This window comes from Melospiza georgiana, chromosome 7 (assembly GCF_028018845.1).
Source record: "Melospiza georgiana isolate bMelGeo1 chromosome 7, bMelGeo1.pri, whole genome shotgun sequence".
In the NCBI taxonomy this organism is placed as follows: domain Eukaryota; kingdom Metazoa; phylum Chordata; class Aves; order Passeriformes; family Passerellidae; genus Melospiza; species Melospiza georgiana.
The window spans coordinates 2,399,295-2,419,515 of record NC_080436.1 but is presented as its reverse complement, the minus strand read 5'-3'; the positions used below and the strand labels follow the sequence as shown (position 1 = coordinate 2,419,515).

Genomic DNA, 20,221 nt, shown 5'->3' with positions numbered 1-20,221 from the left:
CTGTGCTTCTGGAAAAATCCTTTTCCATAAACACACAACCCTCTGTCTTCATGGCCCTTCAGAGCGTGCCCAGGTTTGTCAGATCATCCTGTGCCCGAGTGCTCACCTGGACCCTTGCTAGTGACAAATTCACCTGCTTCCAATAGTTGGGAGCTGAAAGTTTAGCCAAAAGTGCTTTCTTGAGTTCTCTTTGCCTTGCTGCAGTGCAGTTGGAGTGTCTGGGTGTTTTGAGGTGAAAAACAACCTGCCTAAAAATGAGGAGCCTGAGTAGCTGGCAGGCACCTGGAAATGCTCCTGCTTGTGAGAGGTACTGGAACACCACAAGTAATGAGCAAAAGGTGCAGTCCTGGGTTACAGCTGATGCTGCCTGTCACAATATTTTACTGTGCCAGAGAGGGGATTGAAGGAAATGTATGATAGCCTGAGTTAAAAAGGATTTTGCTTCTAAAAAAAAAAAGACATGAGATACAAAATGAGGTAAGAGATTTGAGATTTGCAGTGTTTCTTGTGGAGCAAACATGGCCTTCCATGAGTGCATTATCTGCTAATAAATACCTGTATTTAAGGTGAGCTCCCAAAGCAGTGGTGTGCACAAACCTGGGCTGTTGGCAGCCCCCTCAGGGAAGGCTGGCTGTGCAGGAAGATGAGTTTTCTTGCAGTTCATTCCTGGAATCTGTGCCTGCCAGCAGCTGGGAGGGCAGGCAGGTGACGGGAGCAGCCCTTGGAGCTGCTGGATCAGGTGATGCTTTCCCCAGCATCCCTGGGATGGCTGAGGTGCCCTGCTGCTGTCTGTCTGTCTGTCTGTCGGGCTCAGGAGATGAAAGGAGCAGCAAGCAGAGCTCCTGGCTGGCACTGGCAGCTGCTTGGAAGCAAATGAAAGTCCCAGAATTCTCATTTCTGTGGTCACCCCTGTGAATAAAAGCAGATCTGTGCTGGCAGCTGGGACCGGAGTGGAAGCAGAGTCTTGGGATGCCCTGTGGGAATGGCTTTAGCATTGGCTGCTCATCCCCAAGGCCCTGGGTGTTAGAGAGGATGAAACAAGAAAGCTTCATAAATATGATTGCTTGGCGAAAGATTTTGAGAATATGGAAACTATAAGTGAGATTGAAATGAAAGCAACTTTTGAGATATTTTAGTTGCTGAAAAATAACGATGTGACTAGTTGAATGGAATCTCTTTTGGAGGAAACAATTCTTTTTGTAAGTAGGTAGGTTTAAGAGTTAGAGTAGGCTTTGCAGCTTAGTAAATGGGGTTCAAAGAATAAGATTTAGGGTTTAAAATGTAAATATAGTATGGTAATGTAGTGATTCTTATAAGTTGTATAGAAATGTTATAGGATATGTATGTTGTAGTAGATTAGTTAATGAGAATTTGAATATTTAACAATATTCAAATATTTCTATAAGTTGTATAGAAATGTTATATGATATGTATGTTGTAGTAGATTGGTTAATGAGAATTTGAATATTGAAGATGATTTATTGTATTGTAACAAGAACTTTAGTTTCTTTTTGAGCTCTCTTATCTCTCTTTGCTCGCTTTCGTGCTTTTCTTCGCGCTCTTTTCTTTTTTTGTCCCTTTGTCTTTTCTTTTGCACTTTTTTACTTTCTCTTTTCTACATGCTCTCTGCTCTTAAACTTTTGCCTTTAACTTTCTTACACTGTAAGTTTCTCTTCTCTCAGCAGAATGATAAACCAAGTTTATAGAAGTACAAATCAGTTTTGTGTCTATAACTCAACAGTGTAGCTCTCAGGACAACAAGCTTTAGTGTCTTAGTTTGAAGTATTAATAGGGAGTTTCTATGATCTCTTTCATTTTTCCTGTTTTATTTTTGCTGCTTCAGTTAAATACAACAGAAGGATTGTCCTGGTTTAGGACAAATTAGGGGAAATCTCCAAAAGGGAGCCCCCCAAAACAAAACAAACCTCCAACCACCCCTCCCCCAACACCGGGTTCGGGAAGGAATTTCTCGGAGGAGCAAAGTGGAAAACAAAACCTATTTATTTACAAGTAACACAAGAACACTCCCCAACACAAGAAAAGGAAAGAAACAGACTTTGTGTATGGTGAGGGCTTCAAGCTTCTTTTGCAAGCTCCAGGTGTCCTGGACGTCTCAGGTCAGGTCCGGAACCGGTCCAGTATCTTCAGGGGAGGGTAAGAAAGAGGGAACAAAAGAAAAGAAAAAAAACAGCGCAAAAAAAGCAGAAAGCAAGCAAGCAAAGCGGCTAGCCAAGCCAAGCAGCAAAAAGCCAAAAGCCAAAAAGGCCTGGTCAAACACTCCCCCCCTCTCTTCCCCGCCCCGCCGCAGCAAGACGGCCGGGGGGGGGGGGGAAGAGAGAAAAGGCACAGCTGCCAGACACAACACACGATATTGGGATAAAGGCTGTCAACCCACGACACTCCACCCCTTATCCCATATCGTGAATATACAATAAAACTTTCATTTCACTTGCTCACACCTTTGACACTTACGCATTCCTCTCATCTTACTTGCTCAGACCTTTGACACTTACAATTTCCTTCTGTCTCACATTCAACAAACAATGACATTCATATATGAGTCTCATCCCACAATCAGGTCTCCCTGAGGTACACACCGTGTTGTTCCATCTTTCTGCATTATCCACCATGTATAACCTGGTCCTTGAGCAAAGACAATCCCACGGATGGGTTTGTCTGTACTCGAGGCAGGGTTGATCCATACTGTCTTTCCCAACAAACCTCTGACATGGGCCACTGGGGCTTTATCCCCATCTACTATATTAAGGAGCTCAGACTGAGCAGGACCTGCTCGGTTGGTGGAACCTCGAGTGTTAACTAACCAGGTAGCCTTTGCTAAATGCTGCTCCCAGTTTTTAAAAGACCCCCCACCCAATGCTTTTAAGGTGGTTTTTAACAATCCATTATACCTTTCCACCTTCCCTGCAGCTGGTGCATGATAGGGGATATGGTATATCCACTCGATGCCATGTTCCCTAGCCCAAGTATTAATAAGATTGTTTTTAAAATGAGTCCCATTATCCGACTCAATTCTCTCGGGAGTACCGTGCCTCCAAAGGACCTGCTTTTCAAGGCCCAAGATAGTGTTACGGGCTGTGGCATGAGACACAGGGTAGGTTTCCAACCATCCCGTGGTGGCTTCTACCATGGTCAGTACATAGCGCTTGCCCTGGCGGGTCTGAGGCAGTGTGATGTAATCAATCTGCCAGGCCTCCCCGTATTTGTACTTAGACCACCGCCCCCCATACCAGAGGGGCTTCACCCGCTTGGCCTGCTTAATGGCAGCACACGTCTCACAGTCACGAATAACCTGAGAGATACTGTCCATGGTTAGATCCACCCCTCGGTCTCGTGCCCACTTATAGGTGGCATCTCTGCCCTGGTGGCCTGAGGCATCATGGGCCCATCGTGCTAAGAATAACTCTCCCTTATGCTCCCAGTCGAGATCTATCTTCAACTCCCCTATCTTTGCAGCCTGATGGACTTGCTGGTTGTTTTGCTGCTCTTCATTAGCTCTACTTCTGGGGACATGGGCATCTACATGGCGAACCTTCACAGGTAACTTCTCTAACCGAGTAGCGATATCTTTCCACTCTTCCGCAGCCCAAATTGGTTTTCCTCTGCGCTGCCAGTTCGCCTCTTTCCATCTCTTCAGCCATCCCCATAGAGCATTGGCTACCATCCAAGAATCGGTATACAAATAGAGCTTTGGCCACTTCTCTCTCTCTGCAATACCTAGGGCCAGTTGAATAGCTTTGATTTCAGCAAATTGACTGGATTCGCCTTCTCCTTCAGTAGCCTCTGCAACCCGTCGAGTGGGACTCCATACAGCTGCTTTCCACCTCCGTTTCATCCCTATGACGCGACAAGAACCATCGGTGAATAGAGCGTAACGCGTTTCTTCTGCTGGTAACTGATTGTATGGCGGAGCTTCCTCAACCCGGGTCACTGGCTCTTGTTCCTCATCCGCGACACTAAAGCTTTCACCTTCGGGCCAATTTGTAATTATTTCCAGGATCCCAGGGCGATTTAACTTCCCAATTCGAGCGCGCTGCGTAATGAGGGCAATCCACTTACTCCAAGTAGCATTGGTGGCATGGTGGGTAGAGGGAACCTTTCCTCTGAACATCCATCCCAGCACCGGTAGTCGGGGTGCCAGAAGGAGTTGTGCCTCTGTACCAATCACCTCTGAGGCGGCTTGGACTCCTTCATAGGCGGCCAAGATTTCCTTTTCTGTTGGAGTATAGTTATCTTCAGACCCCCTGTAGCTCCGACTCCAAAATCCCAATGGTCGGCCTCGGGTCTCGCCAGGCACCTTCTGCCAAAGGCTCCAGGACAGACCATGGCTCCCGGCTGCAGAGTAGAGCACGTTCTTCACATCTGGTCCCGTCCTGACTGGACCAAGGGCTACAGCATGAGCGATCTCCTGCTTGATCTGGATGAAAGCTTGCTGCTGCTCAGGGCCCCAATGGAAGTTGTTCTTCTTGCGGGTAACCAGATAAAGGGGTCTCACAATCTGACTATACTCAGGGATGTGCATCCTCCAGAAACCTATAGCACCTAAGAAAGCTTGTGTTTCCTTCTTATCAGTTGGTGGGGACATAGCAGTGATTTTGTTAATAACATCTGCAGGAATCTGACGCCGTCCATCTTGCCACTTCACTCCCAAAAACTGAATTTCTCGGGCAGGTCCCTTGACTTTGCTCTTCTTAATGGCAAATCCGGCTTCCAAGAGAATATGAATTATCTTCTCTCCTTTCTCGAACACTTCTATTGCCGTGTTCCCCCAAACAATGATATCATCAATATATTGTAAATGTTCTGGAGCCTCACCCTCTTCTAGTGCAGCCTGGATCAGTCCATGACAGATGGTAGGACTGTGTTTCCACCCCTGGGGCAGTCGGTTCCAGGTATACTGCACTCCCCTCCATGTAAAAGCAAACTGGGGCCTGCATTCTGCTGCCAGAGGGATGGAGAAAAACGCATTAGCAATATCGATGGTCGCATACCACTTTGCTGCCTTGGACTCCAGCTCGTACTGCAGTTCCAGTATGTCCGGTACGGCCGCACTCAGTGGTGGAGTCACTTCATTCAAGGCACGATAGTCCACAGTCAATCTCCATTCTCCGTCAGATTTTCGCACGGGCCAGATAGGGCTGTTGAAGGGTGAGTGGGTTTTACTGACCACCCCTTGGCTCTCCAGCTCTCGGATCATTTTGTGGATGGGGATCACGGCATCTCGATTCGTCCGGTACTGCCTGCGGTGCACTGTTGAGGTGGCAATTGGCACTCGTTGTTCCTCTACCTTCAAGAGTCCTACTGCAGATGGGTTCTCTGATAGTCCAGACAAGGTATTCAATTGTTTAATACCCTCTATCTCCACTGCAGCTATTCCAAAAGCCCACCTGAATCCCTTAGGATCTTTGTAATAGCCATTCCGGAGGAAGTCTATGCCCAAAATACACGGAGCCTCTGGACCAGTCACAATCGGATGTTCCTGCCACTCCTTCCCAGTCAAGCTCACCTCAGCTTCCAACAAAGTCAACTGTTGTGATCCCCCTGTCACTCCAGCAATGGAAACAGGTTCTGTCCCCACGTGTTCCGATGGCATTAAGGTACACTGTGATCCAGTGTCAACCAATGCTTCATAGTCTTGTGGCTCTGATGTGCCAGGCCATCTGATCCACACCTTCCAGAAAACCCGGTTCTCCCGTGCCTCTTCCTGGCTGGAGGCAGGGCCCCTCTAAGCCAGATTGTCCTTCTTTCCTTGGGCATATGCCTTAGAAGTTCCTTCAAGGGGATCGGACATGTCATCGTCATCAGCATACTTAACATCTCGGCTACGAGCGACCGGAGCTGCTATCCTTTTGGTGATACTTTCTCTTTTCTTCAAATCATGCACCCGTTGTGCCAAAGCAGCGGTGGGTTTTCTGTCCCATCTCCTCATGTCTTCTCCAGACTCACGCAGAAAAGCCCATAACTCAGCCCGTGGGATGTACCTTCTCTCCCCATCAAAGGAGCGCCAGCGTTGGACACCAGGGCCTCTAATTTGTACAGCTGAGATTTGAATAAGGTCCTCCTTAATCTCTTCCCGGAGTTTCTTATGATTCTCCTCTATTTTGTCCTCTAGTTTCTGCAGTCGGGTTTCCACTGCTGCAATTCTGGCATGAGTTGGGCCATGCACAGCATCTGCATACGCTCGAAGCTTCTTTGCCATATCGAGCACAGTCTCATATGTATCATCCCGCTTCATTATTGCTAGGGCAGAAGCGTATTCAGGTGGCCCAAGTCGCACAAGTTTCCTCCACATTATAGGTGTGCATGGTACCAGGTCCGGATTCCTAGTTGTTGTATCATCTGAGAAAATGAGCTCTGCCACCGCCATCTCTCTCAGGCGTTGGATCCCCTGTTCTATGGTCTTCCACCGTGTCTGCTGCATATAGAGATCATCCGTACACAGGTATCGTTCTGCTACGCTTCTTAGGACCCGTTCCCAGAGGCTGTGAGGGTTAGCCCCCCTCATCATACCTTGATCAATGACAGGATCATGTGACAGGGATCCCAAATGCCTCGCTTCAGTACCATCCAAAATTGTAACCTCCCCTGCAGCATCCCAAAGGCGGACTAACCAACTAATTATAGATTCGTCAGGTTGTCGTCTGTAATCCTTTCTTAGGCCTCTGAGGTCCTTCAGGGAAAAGGAGTCAATATTAGCTCCAGATTCTGTGCCCCTTGATGTGGCCTCTGATTTTGGTGAGGGTCCTTCTCCTGCATCATCATCATCATCCTCCACCTTTCGATCAGTCTTGCCTTTACACTTTCCACCTCTTGTATTAGCTGCAACAGCCATGGGTTGGGGCCTATTGTCTGATTCAGCTGCTAGCCTGGAGCCTGAGATGTTAGCTGCAGCCTGGGTCACTGGGATAGTAACTAACTTATCTCCCTGTTCCCTTTCTGCTATCTGCTGCTCCACAGTATCTAGCAGAGTACGGTAAACAAACGCCAAGGCCCAGCTCACTGCAGTAACCCTTTCCTCCTTAGTATTACCATGGCACTTCTCCCTCAAATACTTTGCCACCTCGACTGGATCCTGAATTTGATCAGATGGAAAGTCCCAATCTATAGGATCGGAAAATTCCTTTAAAGTCTGGCCCATGTCCTCCCATTTCCCACTCCAATCAAGATTTTTCCTGCTTTGTTTTACTCCTAAGTCAGGAGTGTCTCTAACCCCTCTAGAAATCTCAGTCTTCATTTTATACACACTCCAGACAGTATAGAAAAGGCTTAATAAATTAAATGCCAGAAAGATGGTTTCTTTCAAACTCAGGGGAAATTCAATATTTTCTAATAGAGATGTCAACAATTTGGACGACAAGAAGGAGGACAGAGGCTGAAAAGCCCCTTCTCCTTCTTCTCCCCAAACAAACTGAGTAAACAACCATAACAGCAACCCATACATTCCTGCAATAAAGTCCAGCATTTTTATCCGACACATCATCACACATAAGACCAGCACAATGACTATTCTGGTTAGTGCCCCCCGCTTACAAAAGCTACTTATTAGGGACAACATCAGAGCTATTTTTGGGTAAGGAAATAACCCCAGGGACCACAAAAGTATTAAAACTTCAAAAACCCCTAGGGACCAGAAATACCGGCAAGCTTCCACTCCAAATGACATTATGAATCACCAATATGCCCACCAAAATAGCCAAAACCAAAATATTATTGTTATAGGTTTTTTTTCCACTGTTTTTTTTTTTTTTGGCCTTCGTTTCCCGGCCAATGCACCAAAAAGTATATTGTCCTGGTTTAGGACAAATTAGGGGAAATCTCCAAAAGGGAGCCCCCCAAAACAAAACAAACCTCCAACCACCCCTCCCCCAACACCGGGTTCGGGAAGGAATTTCTCGGAGGAGCAAAGTGGAAAACAAAACCTATTTATTTACAAGTAACACAAGAACACTCCCCAACACAAGAAAAGGAAAGAAACAGACTTTGTGTATGGTGAGGGCTTCAAGCTTCTTTTGCAAGCTCCAGGTGTCCTGGACGTCTCAGGTCAGGTCCGGAACCGGTCCAGTATCTTCAGGGGAGGGTAAGAAAGAGGGAACAAAAGAAAAGAAAAAAAACAGCGCAAAAAAAGCAGAAAGCAAGCAAGCAAAGCGGCTAGCCAAGCCAAGCAGCAAAAAGCCAAAAGCCAAAAAGGCCTGGTCAAACACTCCCCCCCTCTCTTCCCCGCCCCGCCGCAGCAAGACGGCCGGGGGGGGGGGGGAAGAGAGAAAAGGCACAGCTGCCAGACACAACACACGATATTGGGATAAAGGCTGTCAACCCACGACAGGATACAACTCCTCTGTCAGATGATGTGATGTAGAAAAACCTTTATTTAAAATGGGCAAGTGAATCTCACATTAATTCTTTGGATGCCTCTTTGTTCAGTGAGAAGATAAGTGAATAAACCCTGGTTTATTCAATGAAAATCCAGCCGCAGTCAGGTGTGTTGTTTTGTTTTTAAGCTGATGGATGGGCACAATATATTAATTTTAACAGCTCCATCAGCTTGGGGGCAGAAATCAAAAGGATGATTTCAGTCATGCAGAAGAATTCAAGAGGTTTTGTGCTCTTTCCTTTTAAAAAAGGGGGGGTTTATTCTGCTCTTTAAAGTAAATTGCAGGGATCAAACCTGCTATGCCTGGACATCAGAAATTTAATGGAATTTGAAATTTGCTTGAAGATAATTTTAAAGAAATAATAATGCTAGCATGTGTCATGGTTTAAAACAAATCATAACTGACTTGGCTTCATCTTTTTCCATTTCACATAAAGATAAGTGATGCCTACCCTCATCTTTAATGAATTAATATGAGTCAAAGGTATTTCATTATTGTATTTATAAAATAATGTAGTCTTATGAAGCAAGAGTTTTTTAGACTATGAAGTACATAATTGATGTGAAAGGAAGCACCATCATCCATGCTGAGACATGAAAATGAAAATTATTGTGACTTTTATTATCCCATGTGGTGGAATGTCCCTGGCAATAAGGCATGGTCTTCCTGGAGAAGCAATGCCAAACATTTTACCTCTCTGCTAGTGGGACAAACTGTTGAGGGGCGTTTTTACTGTGCATCCCATGTGTCACTGTCACATTTCCTGAAAAATCCCTTCGCCAGGATTTCCTCTCCTGGGAAGCTGAGAAGCCTCAGAGAGGAATGAAAACAAGAATTATCTGATTGCTTCTCCTGTGTTTGCTGCTTTGGAATGTGGCTTGGACATTGTTTACCAACAGGTGAATGTTTGATTGGTTCCATGTGAATTGTTATTAATTAATGACCAATCACAGCCAGCTGTGTCTGAGGAGTCAGACATGAGTTTTTATTATTCATTCTTGTGAAGCCTTCGGTGTGTGTCCTTTCTGTATTCTTTAGTAGAGTTTTAGTATAGCATAAATGATATATGATATGATATAATGCAATATAATATAACGTAATGTAATGTGATATGATATAATGTAATGCGATATGATATAATGTAATGTGATATGATATGATATAATATAATATAATATAATATAATATAATATAATATAATATAATATAATATAATATAATATAATATAATATAATATAATATAACGATTATATTATAAATTAGATATTAATATGATTATATTCTAGATATATATTTTATATATTGATATAATATAATATAATATAATATAATATAATATAATATAATATAATATAATATAATTATTATATTATAAATTAGATATTAATATGATTATATTCTAGATATATATTTTATATATTTATATTATATTATATTATATTATATTATATTATATTATATTATATTATATTATATTATATTATATTATATTAGCCTTCTGGAGTCAGATTCCTCACCTTGTCGTGGGGACCTCACAGACTCAGCACCCATGGCCCCTATTCCCTTTCCTGCTCAGCACCCAGTGTTTTTAGGACAGGAGTGTGCTTTCCTTGTGCTGGCAGTGGGATCATTACTGGTGCCAAGTGCTGCCTGTTGTGTGCTTTGTGTGAGATGTGTGTGTCCTTCACGTGAGCAGAGCACTGCCCGCAGTGACCTCCGGCGCGTTTAATGGACAAGTGCAGAGTGACAGGAGAGCACAGCTCAGTGCCCTAATGCAGAGCCCCCAGCCTGGGCTCTGTGCTGCTGCTCCCCTGCAGCACAGTGTTGTTTTGGTGCAGATGCCCTCTCCTGTGTGCTGCTTGGGCACTGATCCGTGCTGACAAACAGCGGCTGCAGCGCGGCCTCTCCGGGAGACAAACGGGGAATCCTGGCCAAATTGCTCCTCAGAGCTGCTCAGGTGACCCAATTTTGCCTTCCACAATGCCTTTGTCAAAGGAGCCACTACGTGGAGTGTTCTGTAGTGTGAGGGTGTTTGCAGGGGTCATAGGGTGAGGGAAGAGATGAGAATGTTGACTCCCTGTTTCAGAAGGCTGATTTATTATTTTATTATATATATTATATTAAAACTATACTAAAAGAATAGAAGCAAGGATTTCATCAGAAGGCTAGCTAAGAATAGAAAAATAATGAATAACAAAGGCTTGTGACTGACTGAGACAATCCAGACAGCTGGGCTGTGATTGGCCATTAATTGGAAACAACCACATGAGACCAATCACAGATGCACCTGTTGCATTCCACAGCAGCAGATAATCAATGTTTACATTTTGTTCCTGAGGCCTCTCAGCTTCTCAGGAGGAAAAATCCTAAGGGAAGGATTTTGCATAAAATAGGTCTGTGACACTATAGTTGAAGCTGCAGTCTGCAAGAATGGTAACATTTAGGGCTGCTTTTCTTACCAAAAAAAAAGACAAGAAAATGAAGGCAATGAAGTGTCCAATAAAATCCAAAACATGGGCATACAAACAAGCAGCTTCACAGGACTTGTATCCCTGAAAGGTTTTGACAAACCTGTCCAGTGTGTCTCAGCATGGAAATGTTCATTCTGAGATGCTGCTGGTGTATAGGAGGCGTTTCACAGAATCCCAGGATTGTTCAGGTTGGAAAAGATCTTTAAGATCAGCAAGTCCAACTGCTCTTTCTCAATGTCTGGGCTTTTACATTTGTAAATTGGCAGATTGTGTTAGATCTGTTGGCAGAATGTGGAACACCTGTAAGGAAATAAGAACAAGGAATCAAAGAATGATGATTATAAATACTTTTGCAAAGAGTTCTTGGGAAAAGAGAAGATGCAGGGCCTATTTTGCATCACTTGGAGGGACACAAGAAGTGTTGGCTTTACAAAGTCAGTAGCAGCAGTGTTTGCTGCTCACAGTGACCTTGCTGTGCAGCTGCTGGAGAGCAGCAATGCTCCTCCTGCCAGCAGGGTCATCGCTGCAGTGGTTGATAGAGAGCAGGCAGTGAGTGCTGGGGATGTGAAGCTCGGCTCCAGAACATCCTTGGGGTGGGCATCAGTGGATGGAGTGTTCAGAGAGCTCCCTCTGAGCACACCAGCTTTGCTTGAGGCTTTCTGAAGATGTGTTTGTGACACCTGCGTTTCACTGATTGAAAAGAAATTCTCATTGCTGAGAACTGTGAAATCCCAAATTCTGGTAGAGATCTTATCCTGTGTGGGAAATGGCAGAGGTGCCTTTTCCTGGCTGGATGGGATGCAGGGTTTCCATGGCTCTACTTTCCAGTATGGCCACACTGGAGGGACAGCGGGACATTGTCAAGCACAATCCTCTGGGTTCTGTGATCTTGGCAGAGGGTCACGGAGCAGTTTGCAGTGCTGGCACGCTGTGGGACAAAGGGAGGGTGTAACCCCCTGTGCCCCAGCCCCCGGAGAGGCTGCCAGCCTGCAGAGCCCGGTGTTGGTGGAGCCTGTGCATCCTGCTCTGCTCCCGGGCGGCCCTGCAATGATGGAAGGTGAGCGGGAGCGGCTGCCGAGGGCCCTTCAGGACACACGGCGCAGGCTGCGAGCCAAAGGCCTTGTTTGCCTTGGCTGCTGAGCCTCTGGCTGCTCCTGTCCCGGGCCCGAGGGACATCTCCCGGTCTGGGAGCGGATCTGTGCTGATTGTGGGCCGGCAGGAGCGGCGGGGGCGGGCTCGGCATGCTGCACTCGGGACAGCATCCATCCCCCGGCAGGGACAGCATCCATCCCCCGGCTGGGGCAGCATCCCCCGGCTCCGTACAGCATCCCCCTGCTCTGTACAGCATCCCCCTGCTCCGTACAGCATCCCCCTGCTCCGTACAGCATCCCCCTGCTCCGTACAGCATCCCCCTGCTCTGTACAGCATCCCCCTGCTCCGTACAGCATCCCCCTGCTCCGTACAGCATCCCCCTGCTCCGTACAGCATCCCCCTGCTCCGTACAGCATCCCCCTGCTCCGTACAGCATCCCCCTGCTCCGTACAGCATCCCCCTGCTCTGTACAGCATCCCCCTGCTCCGTACAGCATCCCCCTGCTCCGTACAGCATCCCCCTGCTCCGTACAGCATCCCCTGCTCTGTACAGCACCCCCCAGCTCTGTACAGCACCCCCCAGCTCTGTAGAGCTTGGAGCCCGTCCGGAATATTCAACATGCCATCCCTTGCCCCGTGAATTAGCTCCCTGCTCTGAGGTACCCCGCTGTTAAAGCAGATTCCTGTAGTGTGTCTGGCCGCGGTGAAGGGGGATGGATGGCAGGACCACCAGGTGCTGATGGGCTTTGCACCAGCGGCTGCAAAACAGCTCGTCCTGTTTACAGGAAGCCTTACAAGAAGGTAGGTTGTGATGAGTAGCAGCAGAGCAACCTTGGAGTACCACTTAGTGCCCGTAGGAAGAGCTGCAGCAGCAGCAGCATCCCCAGGGATGATGGATGCCGGCGTTCCCGCCCCGGTGCGAGCGGAGCGGGATGCGGGGAGCAGGGCGGTGTGGGATGCTCCGGAGAGGGCTGCAGGAATGTGCCGGCTATTTGTGTGCGCTCAAAGCGGTTCCTCTGGAGGGGTCTGTCACGCCGGGAGGATGAGAAATGGTTGATCCCGCTCCGGGTGAGGAGGCTGCGCTCCCGCGCGGCGCGCTGCAAAGCGCGGCCTGGATCCGGAGCCGGGATCTGCCCCGCGCGCTCCAGCGCTAGTGGATCACAGATCTGGATCTTGAGGAAAACATAAGTAATTTTTCACTCTCAGGCTCATATTTTGTAATAGGTCTTTCCTTCCCCCGTCTCTTCCTGTGACGGTGTTCACAGGGGTTCTTGGATGAGGATCTGACTCTGTGTTTCATAGGGCTTGATTTATTATTTTATGATATATATTACATTAAAACTATACTAAAGGAATAGAAGCAAGGATTTCATCAGAAGGCTAGCTAAGAATAGAATAGCAAAGAATGATAACAAAGGTTTGTGGCTCAGCTCTCTGTCCGAGCCAGCTGGGCTGTGATTGGCCATTAATTAGAAACAACCAACATGGGCCAATCACAGATGCACCTGTTGCATTCCACAGCAGCAGATAACCATTGTTTACATTTTGTTCCTGAGGCTTCTCAGCTTCTCAGGAGGAAAAATCCTAAGGAAAGGATTTTTCATAAAAGATGTCTGTGACACTTCCCTTTTTTTTTTTTTTTTTCTGTTGGAAATGGCATTTTGGGTGTTGGAGAATTGTGCCATCATTCTATGGCAATAAACAACATTTAGAAGGGACTGGAAATTTGTTTTCAGGCTGGCCAAGGGAGACCTCTTAGAATCCCAGGGACATTAAATATCACCTTGTTCCAGCTCTCTGCCAGGGCAGGGACACCTTCCACTAGAGAGGCTGCTCAAAGCCCCTGGTCTTGAATCCATATCTGCTGATGATGCAGGTGCTGAACTATTCCATGGTGAACAGAGCTAAGAGGAATAATCAGTGTTAATTAGTCAGCGTTAAAGACAACACTGATACCTGGAGAAAGGAGCTAAATCAGGGATTCTCTGTGCTAACAGAGCAGCAGTGTGTGGGGTCAGTGTCCCTGATAAATGGGTGTGTGCAGAGGCTGGGAGCAGAGCATCCCTGATTCCCGTGTCAGAGTCCAGCCTCCTGCTGCTGGGGCTGTGCCCTCCCCAGATGTGCCTCCAGGGCTGTTCCTCACTCCAAGGGAGGTCAGGCCCTCACAGCTGCCCACATCCCTGGGGATTTCAGACCTGTAGAGGTGCCTCTTGGGATTTAGTGGTGGAAGTGGCAGTGCTTTCCTACCTTTTTACACCTGCTTTTTTATTGTTTTTGACCCTCACTGGCACTGGTGAGGGATGTTTTAATTGTAGACGTGGGAGGGAGGTGCAAGGCAGCTGCAGGTGATTTTTCAAGCCTGACTTTTTATGGGATGTTAACATGAAACCTAAACACATTTTTTCTATGGTTGTGTAACTTTTTTTTTTTTTTTTTTTTTTTTTCTGCCAGCCTGGTTTGTGAGTGACTAAGAGCGGGCATTTACTGGTTGTTAGTGACCTCAGCATCCCTGCAAAGGCGCTGGCAAGTGGGTGTGAACGGGGGTGTGTGCACCACGCCCTGCTCCAGCTGTGCACCAGAGCCAGGTTCTGATGAAACCACTGCTCGGGAAGGGTTCTTGCATGACTAACCACTCCAGTGATGGGCTTGGTAATCGTGCAGAGGGTTGCTGTGAGCAAACATTTATTAAGGAGGGCCACAGATAAAAAAACAAATCGGTTCTGGGTCGTTTTGAGTGTTTTTGAGGAGGAAGTGTTGCCTCGGATGCAGAATGAGCTGAGATTTGAGCTCACAGTGTGGTCCAAGCTGGTGAGCAGCACACACCTTGCCTTTTGATGGGCCTGGATAAATCCTGGGTCCCATTAACACGAATAATTATCCCAAAAGGCAGGTGATGGCAGACTTCTCAGTGGTGTCCAGCGCCAGGATGAGGAGCAGTGGCCACAAACCATGAGAAGTTTCACATCAACACAGGAGAGAACTTCAGTATATTAAGGATGGAAACAGGCTGCTCATATCAACACGAGGAATAACTTCAGTATATTAAGGATGGAAACAGGCTGCTCACATGAACACAGGAGAGAACTTCAGTATATTGAGGATGGAAACAGGCTCTCACATCAACACAGGAGAGAACTTCAGTATATTGAGGATGGCAACAGGCTGCTCATATCAACACGAGGAATAACTTCAGTATATTGAGGGTGGGAACAGGCTGCTCGGGGAGGCTGAGGAGTCTCCCTCTCTGGAGGCGTTCTACCCTCACCTGGCCGTGCTCCCGTGAGAACACAAACGTGTTCTAGGTAACCTGGCCCGGCCAGGGGCTTGCACTGGCCGACCTGCAGAGGACAGTTCTGTGCTGCTGGCAGGGAGGTGTGATGCCCATCCCTTTCCCGAGAGGATCCGGCTGAGGGAAGGCTGGCGCTCTGTGCCGCCGCTCCGGGCGGGCGGGACTCCGTGCCGGCTCTTGGCGGCCGCCGGTGCCGCGCTCGGGCCCCGCCGCTCCGCTGCGCGCTGCCCGCCCCGTGGCGTGCGCCGGGCTCCGGCACCGCCGGCTCCGCTCCCGCCGGCCCTTCCCGCGCCCGCCGGACCCGCCGCGGATGCTAATCGGATTTAGCCGGCCCACAGAGCAGGGAGAAACCCGGCCGGGTCCGCGGCCGTGCGGCCGCGCTGTGAACAATGAGCTGGGAAGCGGCTGCCGTGCCGTGAGGAGCGGAGCGGGGCTCCGCGGGAGGAGGATGCGTGCCGTGCCCTGGATGTGAGCCGTGCCTCGGCGCCTCTCCGGGATGCCGCTGCCATGGACGCCGGCCGCCGGCGGGGAGCGCGGCCGGAGCCCAGCCTGACCCCGCCGCAGAGCGGGGTGTGACACAGGAGCTTTTTTTTTTTAATTACTATTTATTTATTTCATTATTTTTTTAAACCGGGTTGCAGTGGATTGTGGCTCTGCGTTTCCAGCTATTCTCCATCCGTCCATCCATTCATCCGTCTGTCCGTCCGTCTCGGCGCCGATGCCCGCCTGAAGGGCAGAGCCATCATGTACCTCCTGGACAGCAGCGAGCCGCCGGCCGCCGCCTCCTCCCCCGAGAGGATGCAGCGGGGCACCCCGCAGAGGAAGACGGTGTACCGCATCTCCGTGACCATGGTGAAGAAGGAGCTGCTGGGGCCCGAGAGCGGCCGCGCCGGCCCCGAGCTGCCCCGGCGCGGGCGGAGCCGCCCGCCGGGCTCCTCCAGCCTCACCAGGGCCGGGCTGCTGCTGCTGGAGGAGGAGGAGGGCGAGGAGGAAGGCGAGGAGCGGGACAGGGTGCCCAGCCCCTGCGGCTTGCGCACCTTCCGGACGCTGAGCACGGGGCAGCTGGAGCTGGGCCGCCTCAAGGTGCCCCGGAGAGCGGGGGCGCCGCGGGGCAGCGCCGGGCCCGGAGCAGCCGCCGCCGCCGCATCCCCGCCCGGGCAGCAGGAGGGGGACGAGGCCGGGGGACCCGGGGAGGAGCCGGGCCCGGCGGAGCGGGGCCACAGCCCGCGGCGGCACTCGGGGCTGCTGCGGCGCAGCTTCAGCTTCAGGCACTGGAGCGGCGGCGTTGCGGAGCCGGCCCGGGTGCGGCGGCACAGCAGCTCCGGCTGCCTGCCCGGGCCGCCGCCGCCGCCCTCGCCGCCCGCCGCGCTGCCCGCCGAGCCCCCCGAGAAGCGCAACACGCTGGACGTGGGCGAGGTGCTGAGCCAGGCCGAGCCGCTGTCCCGGCTGGAGCGCTGGGAGCGCAGCAAGAGCAAGAACCGGACCCTGGATAACAGCGACCTGCAGCGGCTCTCGGAGCGCCTCGGCCGGGAGGGCCCCGCCGGCGGCAGCGAGCACCGCCTGCTGCGCTTCTTCAGCGGCATCTTCGCCCGCAGGGACGGGCCCGCCGCCCTCTTCGGCAGCCCCCACGGGCGCTCCCCCCGCAGCAGCTTCTCCAGGTCCAGGGCTTATTTCAGCAGCCTCAGGAGAGCCGCCGTGGAGATGCAGTCCAGCTCCGAGAGCATCAATGGGTCCCCCCAGAAAGGTGCCCGTCCTCGTCGCCTCTGGGTGCTCGGCGTCGGTGCTGGGGGATGGACGGTGGGGTCAGGGGGCTGCTGGGTGCGAGGAGAGGGAGATGCTGCACTGGGGTACATCAAGGGGGGGAGGCACACACAGGGCAGCTGTGGCTGCCCCTGGATCCCTGGAAGTCTCCAAAGCCAGGTTGGATGGAGCTTGGAGCCACCTGGGCTATTGGAGGGTGTCCCTGCCATGGCAAGGGACATGGAATGAGATGATGTTTAAGGTCTCTTCCAGTCCACACCATCCCTAATTCTATGGATGCAGTGTGCTTTGAAGCACATGGTAGTGCAGCTGTGCAGAGGGCAGGTCAGGCTGCGTGTCCTCCTGAACCAAAAATCCCTCTCTGGGGTGATTGGCTGTGCGTTCTAGGATGGATGAGTGAGGCAAGTGTGGCTTGTTTAATTATGGAACAGAAGCTGGTCTGGAGTGCTGCTCTATATAGGTCACTGGGTGGCCCAGTGCTGCACAGACTGGCACTTTCTCCTTTTGGAAAGGCTTCTGTAATCTGAAGGATGAGTTGTGTTGGTTAGCAGTGGGCACTGCTGGAGAAGTGAGTGAATACTGGTGCAAATGTCTCATGAATCCTAAACATTCATTGTAGTAAAAGAGCTTGAACTGAGTTAGGTATTTTTGAAGAACACAGAACAGACTCAGAAGCCACACTCTTTGAATTATTGTATTATTTGAGTCATTTTATATAGCTACTCTTTGAATTATTATATCATTTGAGTCCTTTTATATAGCTGTGTACAAATTAGCCAGAGCATTTCTAGTCTAGGTGGAAATCAGATGGGGAGTTCTGGGGGTTTGTGAATCCCTCAGATACAAGAAAAACTTGAAGAAGATGCTTGCTGTGGGATGGAGGTGCCTGGCTGTGGGGTGGCAGGGAAGAGCTGACGCTGCTTTCTGTGAGGAGCTGCAAGCATCCCGGTATCGCTGCCTGGGACGTGCCAAACCAGAAATGCTGGTTGTGGAGCTTCATTGTGAGCCGGTGCTTTCCTCCAGCTGTGCTCTCAGATCTTTAATAAGTATCTGTGATGAAACATTTAACCAGCAATTACAGTCCCCTTTGAGCACCAAGTGCTTATCAGGTGGCAAATGATCTCTGAGTTGCTGCTTTTCTGAAAAATACAATTCCAAATTAGATTAAGCTTTCCTAAAGGCCCAGGTACAGCAGGGGATGGTGTGGAGTGTGGTTTATTGGGGAAAGCAATAACTTGCTGTCAGCTCTTTCCCTATCCAGAGCTCCTGCTGTGAGTGGAGTGTGCCCAGAGTCTGAGGCGCCAGGAGCAGAGCCAAGCATTTAGACCTGGTAGCTGAGGACTGTAAGGTTTTATTGATGTGGAGGCATTCATGTGGCCTTGGAATAACCCTGACGGAAATTGTGGCCTGCCCTTGGTTAAAGTTCAAGGTAACCACAGCAGGGAATTACTTCACGGGGCTCTTGGTGCCTGTGCTGTGCCAGCACACCCCAGCTCGTGCTCTCCTTGTGTTCTGGGAGCACAGTCCTGCCAGCCTGGGAGGAGACCTCAGTTAATCAATAACTCTTGGTAAACAGCACTGAGATGTTGCAGAGAGGTTCTTCTGTGCGTGCCACCACCTAATCTGTCTGGGGCAAGGATTCCTTCTGCCCAGAACGAGTCCCAGTGGTGTGGCTGCAGTGGCAGCAGTGTGGCAGCCTCGTTTTATGGGTTAGCAGGCCTGGTGTGCTCCATTTCCTTCCCTTTTTCCATAAAACTGCAGCTTGTGCACAGCTCCAGCTGTTGCTCATTGGTGACTCTTAGAAAGCTGAACTTGAACTAATTTGTCTTTAATTTCTCCTACTGTATGTTAAGAAATAGATTTAATTAGTTATTACAATTAGCATGCCAAATATAATTTAATATTCTAAGGTTGGAACAAGCTGCTGGTTGGCCAGAACTTGGTTTTTTTGCCTCTTTTAGTTGATGTGGAGTTGGTGTGCCCCTGACAGTCCTGTGCACAGATGGTGGACCAAACCTTAATTTCAGTGTAGGTTTTATTCCCAGAAACTTGAAGAAATTCTTGGCTCTGAGGGTGGGCAGGCCCTGGCACAGGGTGCCCAGAGCAGCTGTGGCTGCCCCTGGATCCCTGGCAGTGCCCAAGGCCAGGCTGGATGGAATTGGAGCACCCTGGGACAGTGGAAGGTGTCCCTGCCATGGCAGGGGTGGGATGGGATGGGGTTTAAGGTCCTTCCCAATCCAAACCATTCTGTGATTTTATGATTTTGCACTTGTTTCCCTTGTGGCCTTGGTATTCTCTGTGTTTGCTGCTGTGCATGAGTTGTTTGGTTTTTTTTTACTTGCAACAAAAAGCCTGCCCAGGGTTTTAAGAGAAAGTAGAAGTTTAAAGAAATGTTGTTTGTTGGCTTTTTTTAGCTTCAAATATTCACCTGGGTACTGCAATGTCTGCTTGGATGATATTTCCTGAAAAGAAATACCTTACTTTACGTACCACAGTCTGGTGTAACATAGTTTTGGACAAGTTTTTAAGCAGAAGAGTCAAGAATTTTTAAATCTACGTGTTTTTGATGCTACTGAGTGTGACTTAGCTGTGGAGTCAGTAAAGGTTGCTTTTTGGCTGGGGTCAGTCAAGAGTCTCAGTAGTTATTCAAAAGCCTTTTCCTTTCCTACCTGCAAACCCCATTTGCTCTGATATTGTTGGCCTCAAATCCTATGCAAGTAACAATTCCCAAAATTTGCAAGGGGAAGCAGGGGATCCATTTATTTGAAGAAGAAAAGTTTTCTATGTGCATGACCACTATCCCCAGAGGCAGAAAGAGAAACTCCCATAAACTTCGAGCCAGAGGAGTTATTTTTGCCTTAAACCATTTAGAAGAAGTCCCTAAGGGGAATGTCATTCCTCATCTAAACTTTTTTCTCCTTGAAGTTCTCATTATTCTTTCCTGGTGAGAGGAACCCTCTCTGCTCTGGAGGAAGAGGAGGAGGATGGCTCTGAGGCTGAGGGTGGTGTTAAAACAGTTCCATTTTCAGTGGTTCTCACTTGCTGCTTTTGGTCTGAGATAAGTTTGTTTGAATAACCTCTCCTTGGGATACACTAAGCAGATTTGAGTATCAAAATTGTTGACTATCAAAAGGAGTATCATTATAATATAATAAATGCTCTTGTGAGGGTATTCCCCCCGAGGTTTTAGAGGAGTTAGTTTTAAGCTCTTATCTCAA

General features: G+C 49.0%; 1 protein-coding gene across 11 annotated transcripts in view; it reads left to right on the top strand.

Moving 5' to 3' along the window:
• The window catches only part of AGAP1 (ArfGAP with GTPase domain, ankyrin repeat and PH domain 1), a 335,199-nt gene that overhangs the window by 59,506 nt on the left and 255,472 nt on the right, over positions 1-20,221 (top strand). The window lies entirely within an intron of this gene.